This window comes from Spinacia oleracea, chromosome 1 (genome assembly GCF_020520425.1).
Source record: "Spinacia oleracea cultivar Varoflay chromosome 1, BTI_SOV_V1, whole genome shotgun sequence".
In the NCBI taxonomy this organism is placed as follows: Eukaryota; Viridiplantae; Streptophyta; class Magnoliopsida; order Caryophyllales; family Amaranthaceae; genus Spinacia; species Spinacia oleracea.
This window is the reverse complement of record NC_079487.1, coordinates 131,015,907-131,027,569: the sequence shown is the minus strand read 5'-3', so window position 1 is coordinate 131,027,569 and position 11,663 is coordinate 131,015,907.

The window sequence follows — 11,663 nt, the reverse complement described above, 5'->3', positions numbered from 1 at the left end:
TTCATAAATCATTAAAATATTTGAAATGCATTTAATTAAAATAAATATACATTTAATATATGTATATATTACTAAAAATCGCAAATTTCATTTAAATATAATTAATTAAACGTTAAAATATATTAATACTTTATAAATTTGCGGGGGATTACACTATGGTTTTGAAATGCAGTTGAATTATAATATCAATTCACAATTCAACTTAATTTTTTTATTTATTACTCCTTCCGTTCCACAATGATGTTCCAATTTCTTTTTTCACGTTTGCCAACGTATGTTTTGTATCGTATTTATCTATAGTTACACAATATTAAAAATTATAATTTTTTGATATTTTTAAAATATTCATGAAGACGAATCAAACAAGATCCCACATGAATATGTTTTTTCTTATATGGTGGAAATAATTTAGAAGATTCTCTTGTATTGTGAATAGTGTCAAAAACCTCAATTGGAACATCATTATGGAACGGAGGGAGTATATGTCTAAAAAAATCAAATCAATTGGTATATAAAACATTAATTTACGAAATATAGTTTGTTTTTTAACTTTTCTGTAAATAATTTTCCAATTATTAAAAGTATTAATAATATTTACAGAGTATTAATCATCGTACATTGTACATGTCCTAAACTTATGACAATAAAAAAAAAAGCATTAACATACGAGATGATTTGGAATTGATATATATCGTTTTTTCATGATAATCATTGTATTATTTCATTAAAAAGTTATTAAATAATATGTTTGTTCATCATTATATTTTTTATTTGATTAAAATATTGTAAAAAAAGGGAAAAGTTTTTGTATATTTATTAATTTTTATGGGAAATTAAAATAATGCAATATAATAAATCAAACATTTTAATGTAGGGTTTGAATTGCAATTCAAATTATAGTATTCAATCTATATCATTTAACTTATTTTATTTTAATTATTTATTTATGAAAAATTAAATCAATTAGTGTTGATGAGCTCATTCAAGAAATATATTTTATGTTATTAACTTTTCTGTAAATAATTATTAAATTATTAAAAGTATTACATAAAAATATTTACGGAATAGTAATAACCGTGCGTTTCTCTTTATTAATACTCTCTATAATAAACAATTTTCTTTCTCCTAAATCGTAGTTCTTAGTTCGATCCGATGTCCAAATTATAATGGTAATGGAGAAAATCTTGTGTGCTATCGTTTGAATTGAAGTTGATTGAAATTGAATCTGTTAGTTCTAAATTTTGTGCCAGAATGCTTGGTCATTCGAATAAAAAATGGTGGGTGTTAGCATAGTCGCGGATGCTATGGCATGCTTCTCTCAAATCAATTTAATTTCAAGATCGTACCAGAAGCTGCCTAAAATGTGGTACTATTACTGTCGATTTGAATCCAGCGGATTTAAGTGTCTTTCCCAATTAATAAATAAATCCGGTGAAACAGTGGTGGTCAATTCCTCTTTTTGATTGCATTCCAGATCAAGGATTGCAATGGCGAGACTAGTCGCTGGTAAAGGACCAGTGGCGGCGACACGAGAGTTGTGCCAACGTAATCTGCCAAAGACGCCGGATCTTTCTTTACTGTTGGCTAGGTCGGCGACCCGTAAAGCGTCGAAGACCCTTGCTCTGCTGAAATCTAGGTCGGCTGCGAAGACTATGAACTTTGGAGATGGCGGCGATGACGTCGGCGACGGCGATGAAACTGGCGGCGGTGATCAGTAACACCAACTGTGACATTTTGTGGGATGTTCTTTGTTGAATTTTGTTCTGTAGTTTGCACCACAGGAACGTTCTGCGTTGTAGGAATATTCATTGGAGGTCGATTCTAGAATAAGATTATCAATAATATGCATCACAGTCGGTTCTAAGTTGAAAGATGATTTTTCATAATTTTGAGAAGCGAAGGTAATTTCATGAAAAATAACATGTCTAGTTACATACTTCATAGTAAGTTGCTATAAATCCACCTAACCGCCCTATTTTACCGACATACAGAAGAAGAGGAAAAAGACAGCCAGGAAGCAGAAACAGCAGAGGACACAACAGTGTAGTGGAGAGGAACCACTTAGTGGATGCAGCTCTTGGAATCTATTGTTCTATGAGATATTGAGATTCAAGGTCATAGACTTTGTAAACAACACATTTACACCCTCATGTCATCATAGGTAGGTATTTTTCCCAAAAGAATCTTAGAATGCAGATACTTGAATCTTGAAGGATACCAATAGATGGTTTATTACCCAAGATACCTTGATTATCAACCAAACTAATCCGTACAGGTCCCAAAGTACCTTGGACTATATCATATTTAACCATGAAATTGTTTGTTTCAGGGTTACGGCCCACCACTCCAAACCACCAATGTATTATCTGACAAAGCTGTCGCGTGCCTATCAAAAATAACCTAACTAGACCTCCTAATATGTAGTCGGGCAAGTAAGGGTCGAATCCCAAGAGACTAATGTATTGAAAACTAGCTAAACTGACTTGAATTTATACTAAGCGAGTAACCAATCAACGATTGAGAATGGATTATCAAACTAATTCTAGCTAAGAACGTAATTAATAATAAGACTAAAATCAAGGATTAAAAACACCTAGAGTTAAGTATCACCACTAGCATAATTAATGCAAAGATAAATTCATACCCCAAATTAATTAATTAAATGTTCACGAGGAAAGGTAAACCTTAAATAATACCATAAACCTCTCCCGAGTACCAATGGCTTCCCTAATATGCAATCAAGACCTACTCCCGTGGAATCATGCAAATTAAAGACATTAAACTCAATACCATAATTTCCTAACAATCCCTTCTACCTACTCCCGTGGAGAATTTCATGTCCTTAATTGAAATATTCAAATCCGTCAAAACCCAACTCCCGTTACGATAAAGACAATGGAATGATAACAATACTAATTATCCCTAATCTAGTATTGGAGATTGTACAATCAATTAAGCAAGAACAATTAAATAATTAAATTGGGGATTTAAAAGAATAGATCATACATTAATCATAATTAGGGTTTACTCAACCCTAGATTATAAATCTACTCACACATATTAATTAAACAAACAAAATAAGCTAAGAAGGAAAACATGATTAATAATTAAAACAAAAAGAAAATATAACTAATTAGATAAAATAAAAGAGAAGAAGGAAAAGAAGAATACTTGTAGATTTATGTTAACTATATGAAGGTCAACGAACACTTAATTCGTTTGTTCTCAAAATGTTCAGCACCCACACCAAAGCTCACGTCAATGAGCAATAAAAATACGAACAAAGAGCACGTCCCCCAAATCAATAAGCGGCGTTCGAAATTTTATAATGACCGAAGAAGCTTTAGGTCTTCTATACTACTTGTATTTATACCTAATTATAATAAGAAGTATACTAACTATTAAACTCTAGTAATTAGCTCATTAAACGTTTAATACGGGGTCGAAAGAAGAGTGTCACGGCTCGGGTGTGGGATGTAAAGTAGGCCACGGGTACGCCGTGGTATTGGCTGCCCGGTGATCTTGTATTTGTCTTGAACTCTTGTTTGTATCACAACGTAAACACCTTGTAAACGTGGATGGCTCCTAGACATCGTACTTTCGTACTCACGCTATCAACATCTCCTCCGAGGTCTACCAACTTGAGCTATTTCCTACAAAACAAAATAAAACAAACACGAGGAGAGAAACATCGAAAATAACGAATAATAACACTTTAAGATTAAAATATGAAAGAAATATGACAAACAATGGACTAATATGACATATAAAATGCGTATAATATTGTGTTATCAAATTCCCCCACACTTAACCTTTGCTCGTCCTCGAGTAAACAAAACTAAAAACTACACTAATAAAGCAATAAAATCCTAACTCACTGTCGTAGGAATCACGATTGCACTTAGCATGTGCAACAAGCCCTTTAAACCCCTAAGCTACCCTAGTGGACGAGTAAGGTCTCGTGAAGGTTTTCAGAAGGCATACCTACAAAGCCAAATAGTGAACATCCAAACCAATAGATGAAATCAAGTAACAAATTTGAAAACATGAAATCATTTGTTTTAAGAACTATGTTAAATGTCACAATTCAACGAACATCAAATGAAACAGTAAATTGATGACACCCTTCAACGACCAACCAGTCTTACCGCTTCCTTCCCCTAACTCAGTCATACGCATGTAATTTCTCACTTTAGTTGTGCAAAAGAAAACAAATAGTGTCTCTCATGTGTTTAAAAGGTAGTAGAATTATTACTCAACCTATTTATCGTTCAAGCACGTCGACTCTATGTAGTCTTCATCTTTAGACTTGCCTCTCGTCTTTCTCCACTTATTGGGTGATACATACACGGGGATCATGAGTTCCTCAAAAAGGGTAGGCTTGGTTAAAATAGGGTGAGACGATGTCATTTGGGAATGTGGTGCTCATTTCCTAACAAGGAAAATAAATTATACTCCGATCAACACTACAAATTCCAAATTTTAGGTTCAATTTCCTCCCTTCTTACTTCTAAACAACCAAAACGACCCTTTATTTATTCACGACAATTTTTTTTTTTTTTTTTTTTTTTTTTTCTTTTTTCTTTTTTTTTTGTTTTTTGTTTTTTTTTTTTCTCTTTTTTTTTTTTTTTTTTGTTTTTTTTTTTTTGCTTCGAGAAATTTGAAATGATTTATTTCTCGAACTCTCTTTTTTTTTTTCAATAAAATAGAACTTTATTTGAGCAACGAATTACAGAACTTTTCTTTCATATCACAATCTCCATACCTCCATAAAAATCATACACAATGGTAGCATTACTCCGCAAAAACCCGAACAAAACCTAAGAAAAGGCTCTAAGGCATGTAATGTAGGGCGTCAAGAAATGGGATTAAAGCTCAACATGGTTCATCCTAGGGGAGAATGTAAAATAAAAAAAACGATAATTTGCTTGAGCAAACCTATTCCTAAAATCTGAAGCTCTAGCTAACTAAAGGAATCTCCAGTCATCCCCCCGCACGTGTATCACAAAGTCTCGAATAGTACCAAGGCAAGTCCAAGAATCGTACCACAAAAGAGGAAAAATATCTAATCACACATGAAAAATAGAGACTGATTTGAATGTGTCAGTCTATATGGCTCAAAGATCTCACCAGTTACTCAAGATACATGCATCAGTCGAGTCGGGGCCCGGAAGATAATTCTTACCACAAACCATTGCCAAGAAAGGATTTACTCATCTTACCGAATTACTCATATCAATGTCAATCAACTCACGACAAAAACATAGAAAAACATTTATATTCTTTTAAATTTACTTGTTCCATGAATCGGTTTGGAATGATCATTATTTTTGGACTCTAAGACTCTAAAAAAAACAAACTAACAAATAAAATAGTAAAATAAACACAAAAACTAATATGTACATATTGGTACCCTCCCCCACACTTAAATGTTGCAATGTCCGCAGTGCAAAAGTAAAGCATAAACGTAAGTAAAAGGGGAAAGGTACTCACAAAGCCTCACTGAGGAGGGGTAAGAGAAGGGTTTGGAAACCCTTGTGACTTCATCCAAGTGTTTAAATTCTCCAAGAGTGCGAACATGGATGAGATGTCTTCCTTAATAGTGCATTGCTCCTGCATGATTGTGTCAACTGATCCTTGGAGTTTTGCAAGTGCTCTCTCGATCGAGCTAGAGGAGGAGCTAGCACCCTCAGTAGTGCTAGGTATGACCAACGACTCGGGAAGAATAGGTACTCGAACGCTTGGTTGGGTGTCATCAAAAGACCAATTAGCCGCATTACGTAAAGACATGTCCTCCTGGGAAGGAAGTTCATCCTCAACGTTTTTGATACACCAAATAGTAGTACCCTCTTTCTTTTTTAACCAGCTCGAAGGAACGTCTACAGCATCCTGACCGTCAATAGCCCCATCTCTCTTAAGTAGAGACGCATGACCCAAGTAAAGCGCAATTGGGGTTATGAGTCCCCCTTGCACAAAGACTCCTCCACCGGTGGTCGTGTTTGCCAAAGTTTGCATTTGTCGTACTAAGAAAGCACCTGCATCGATGGGTTGAGCATGAAGCATATGATGGAGCATATATAATTCTGCCTTGCGAACCTTACCCCATTCTTTTCGGCCAAAGATGGTACTCGCGAATACCTTAAGGATATACCGTAGAGCTGGGTGACGAACTGAAGTTATCGAGCTCTCCTTCGAGTCATAGTCATTTTCACCAGTTAAAATTCGCCAAAGAGGTACAGCAGACCAATGCTTAGGTGTCAGTCGGGGTCCAGTAGTGGGTAAACCGAGAACTTCATTAAATTTTGCTACAGTCCATGTGTGTGTCTCGTTGTACATCTGGAAAGTGATCATGCCATCACCACAACGTGAATCCGCATACGTAACTGCCTTTAAGGAGCTCAAAAATTCCAATGTAACTCTCTTATATGTTGGGTATTTATTCATGAGAAATTTACCCCAACCAACATTAGAGAATAACCAATTAATATCATCTTCAATATGCAAGGAATTTATGACATCAATGTCACAGTAACGAGTAGTAGTTACTCCTCTCAGAAATAATCTCTCATACTTCTTCTTATGTTCATCATCCACAAATTTAATATCGTAGTAATTAATTACCACTTGTTCCTTTTCACTTGATGATGGAGTTGATACTTTACCCTTAGATACACAAGATGTAGCTTTAGAAACGGAGCTTTTACCCTTAGAAATTTTTTTCACCCTAGGATTTGAAGATGCAAGGGACGTTTTTTGCTTAGATGGAGCCATGGATGCAATACTCGAGCCCAGATCACAATAATTAAAATCAAAGTGCCAAACTTAAATGCTCTGCACGTGCCCCACAAATAGGTATAGCACAATTTGAGACTATCCCAGGCACTCAAAACTTAAAGGGCCCACTCACCTTGTTCACCGAAATTGAAAGTGTGCACCACCGCCTACAAATATTCTTCTCAAGAATTCTGGATTTATGCTATATACTCGTACCGATTATATTGGTTTTCAGCCAGAAGTAGATATTGATTAAAGCAAACCAGATAAGGCACAAATAATTCCAGCAATTTATCGATAATCGAACAGGGAGTTCAAGACTTAGGGTTCGAATTCTTTCAATTGGTCTGGATTAGGGGTGAAATCAGAATGCTACACTGCTGCTGCGGCGGTTCTTGTGTCAACATTTAAAGTCAAGAAATCACAGATATCTTTAAAGGAGGAGGAGAACTTGAAGAGAATAGGATGCCAAGAGATTCACTAATGTTAGGACTCATTACCCCCTTTTTTTATGTTGATTTACGATGGGCCACAGTCGGGCCGGGGCTTGTATCTCCATGCCACGGTGAGTCCGCGAACTTTGCTGTAGTTTTCTCTTAATCTCTCTCTTTTTCTTTTCTTTAATACTATCAAGCACCAGTTAGAATCACAGCCACCCAGTGGCGAGATGCTTTGGGCCGCGGTACCACAGTGGGTTGTACTGGCTTCCGTAGCTGCTACTACTGATAACCCACAGGGGTCTGCGAGTCGTAGCTTGCTACCTGCAACAGAAATAGAGAAGACGAAGGCACCAACTAAAAAAAACAAAAAATTAAACGCACAACTGAATTAGACTAACATTAAATAAAGAGAAAATAATATAAAAGAAATAATAAAAAAAAATAGAGTAAACACTAGGCCTGATCCTATAATGTAGGAATTCACTACTATTGCTCATACATAAAGTCATAATGGCCAATCTGCAACAACAGCAAAAACGACACGAAAAATAAACAAAAGTAAAAGAAAACAAACAGTAGAAGACAAAATAATACCACTTCATATATGCTGATCCTAAAGAAAGAAGGAAAATAAAGTAGTCTACTAACTAAAGTAAATCCTAGTAGTATTCTAATAAATAAAGGAGAAAAACAGAGAAAAGAAATTAAGTTACTACACTAAAGGACAAATGAACACTATATTGTAATCCTAAGGATAAAAAATTAATAAATAAATAAAAAGGTAAATAATAAAAAGAAGATGAAAGATACTAAAGTGAATCCTACTTATTAATCTAACGTAGGAAATGTTAGTATAAAACAAAATGCTTTGGGTTTTTTTGGTTTTCTAATTTTTTTTTTTTTATTTATAAATGCAGAAAGTAAATAAACAAATAAATAAATTAAAAAAAATAGATTAAATTGGTTAGAAATCAATTGGGTTGCCTCCCAAAAGCGCTTGTTTATAAGGTCATAAGCTCGACCTCCTTTGCAATTCATTCCGGTGAAGGTTCGGAAAGTGTAATGTCAACACTCTCGTCAATGGGGTCTCCAACTCTGTAGTGTTTCACTCTTTGACCGTTCACCTTAAAAGTTCCATTCTGTCTGTTCCAGAGCTCTATCGAACCATACGGGAAAACCTTATTGACTCAGAACGGTCCCGACCATCTAGAGCGGAGTTTGCCAGGAAAAAGTTTTAATCTAGAGTTAAAGAGGAGAACTAAGTCGCCTCCCTTAAACTCTCTTCTCAAAATATGCTTGTCATGCCATCTTTTCGTTTTCTCCTTGTACAACCTTGAACTTTCATAAGCATCTAGTCGAAGCCCATCTAGCTCATTAAGTTGTAGGAGTCTCTTCTCGCCTGCTGCTTGAGAGTCAAAATTAAGAGCTTTGATAGCCCTAAACGCACGGTGTTCCAACTCAACAGGAAGATGACAAGCCTTGCCATACACAAGTCTATACGGAGTCGTACCAATAGGCGTTTTAAAAGCAGTCCTGTACGCCCAAAGTGCATCATCAATTTTCGCAGACCAATCTTTCCTTGTTCTCGCAACCGTCTTTTCCAAGATGGTTTTGATTTCCCGGTTAGAAATTTCTACTTGACCACTAGTTTGTGGGTGGTATGATAACCCCACACGATGATGTACTCCATATTTCTTAAGCATCGCCTCAAACCGATTTTCCAAGAAATGCTGGCCTCCGTCACTGATCAACACTCGTGGTATGCCGAAACGAGGAAAAATAGTTTTCTTAAAGAACTTGCTTACCACACGAGCATCGTTGGTTGGAGTAGCTATCGCTTCAACCCATTTCGAGACATAGTCCACAGCAACCAAGATATACTTGTTCCCATAGGAAGAAGGGAACGGCCCCATGAAATCAATTCCCCATACATCAAACAGTTCAACCTCGAGAATATTATTAAGAGGCATTTCATTCCTCTTAGAGATGTTGCCGGTTCGTTGACAACGATCGCAAGACTTGACATGTTGATGAACATCTTTGAAAAGGCTTGGCCAGTGAAAACCACACTGTAGAATCTTCGCAGAAGTCTTAGTAGTACCCGCATGTCCTCCACAAGGTAATTCATGACAATGTGAAATAATAAATGGTACCTCATTTTCTGGAATGCACCTCCGAATCACCCCATCTGCACAAGACTTATAAAGAAAAGGGTCGTCCCAGAAATGTCTTCTCACCTCCTTAAAGAATTTTTTCTTTTGCTGTGATGAATAACCGTGAGGAATAGTACCACAAGCCAGATAGTTGGCTATATCAGCATACCATGGGATCTCTGTAGTAGCTATAACTAAGAGTTTCTCATCAGGAAATGAATCATCAATCGGGAGATCCTCGTCACTTTCACACTCAAGGACAAGTCGGGAGAGATGATCAGCAACAACATTTTCGGCTCCCTTCTTGTCTCTAATTTCCAAGTCAAATTCTTGGAGTAGCAAAATCCAACGAATCAAACGAGGCTTAGCATCTTTCTTGCTCATCAAATACTTCAGTGTTGCGTGATCCGTGTGAACTATCACCTTCGATCCAACCAGATAGGACCGAAACTTCTCCATAGCATACACCACTGCTAATAACTCTTTCTCTGTTGTGGCATAGTTCATTTGTGCTGGAGCAAGAGTCTTGCTCGTATAGTAGATTGCATGTAGCTTGCCATCCTTCCTCTGGCCCAACACTGCCCCCACTGCATAGTCACTGGCATCACGCATGATCTCAAATGGAAGATTCCAGTCAGGTGACTGAATGATAGGGGCAGATATGAGAGCTTGCTTTAACCTGTCAAAAGCCTCAGTGCAAGCATCAGTAAAAACAAAGGGGACATCTCTGCATAAGAGTTCGGTTAGAGGCCGAGCAATTTTTGAAAAGTCCTTGATAAAACGACGATAAAAGCCCGCATGACCAAGGAAACTCCTTACCCCTTTTACGGAGTTGGGAGGTGGTAAGCGCTCAATGACCTCTATCTTTGCTCTATCAACTTCGATGCCCCTATGAGAAACAACATGACCTAAAACGACTAACCTAACTAGACCTCCTAACTATGTAGTCGGGCAAGTAAGGGTCGAATCCCAAGAGACTAATGTATTGAAAACTAGCTAAACTGACTTGAATTTATACTAAGCGAGTAACCAATCAACGATTGAGAATGGATTATCAAACTAATTCTAGCTAAGAACGTAATTAATAATAAGACTAAAATCAAGGATTAAAAACACCTAGAGTTAAGTATCACCACTAGCATAATTAATGCAAAGATAAATTCATACCCCAAATTAATTAAATAAATGTTCACGAGGAAAGGTAAACCTTAAATAATACCATAAACCTCTCCCGAGTATCAATGGCTTCCCTAATATGCAATCAAGACCTACTCCCGTGGAATCATGCAAATTAAAGACATTAAACTCAATACCATAATTTCCTAACAATCCCTTCTACCTACTCCCGTGGAGAATTTCATGTCCTTAATTGAAATATTCAAATCCGTCAAAACCCAACTCCCGTTACGATAAAGACAATGGAATGATAACAATACTAATTATCCCTAATCTAGTATTGGAGATTGTACAATCAATTAAGCAAGAACAATTAAATAATTAAATTGGGGATTTAAAAGAATAGATCATACATTAATCATAATTAGGGTTTACTCAACCCTAGATTATAAATCTACTCACACATATTAATTAAACAAACAAAATAAGCTAAGAAGGAAAACATGATTAATAATTAAAACAAAAAGAAAATATAACTAATTAGATAAAATAAAAGAGAAGAAGGAAAAGAAGAATACTTGTAGATTTATGTTAACTATATGAAGGTCAACGAACACTTAATTCGTTTGTTCTCAAAATGTTCAGCACCCACACCAAAGCTCACGTCAATGAGCAATAAAAATACGAACAAAGAGCACGTCCCCCAAATCAATAAGCGGCGTTCGAAATTTTATAATGACCGAAGAAGCTTTAGGTCTTCTATACTACTTGTATTTATACCTAATTATAATAAGAAGTATACTAACTATTAAACTCTAGTAATTAGCTCATTAAACGTTTAATACGGGGTCGAAAGAAGAGTGTCACGGCTCGGGTGTGGGATGTAAAGTAGGCCACGGGTACGCCGTGGTATTGGCTGCCCGGTGATCTTGTATTTGTCTTGAACTCTTGTTTGTATCACAACGTAAACACCTTGTAAACGTGGATGGCTCCTAGACATCGTACTTTCGTACTCACGCTATCAACATCTCCTCCGAGGTCTACCAACTTGAGCTATTTCCTACAAAACAAAATAAAACAAACACGAGGAGAGAAACATCGAAAATAACGAATAATAACACTTTAAGATTAAAATATGAAAGAAATATGACAAACAATGGACTAATATGACATATAAAAT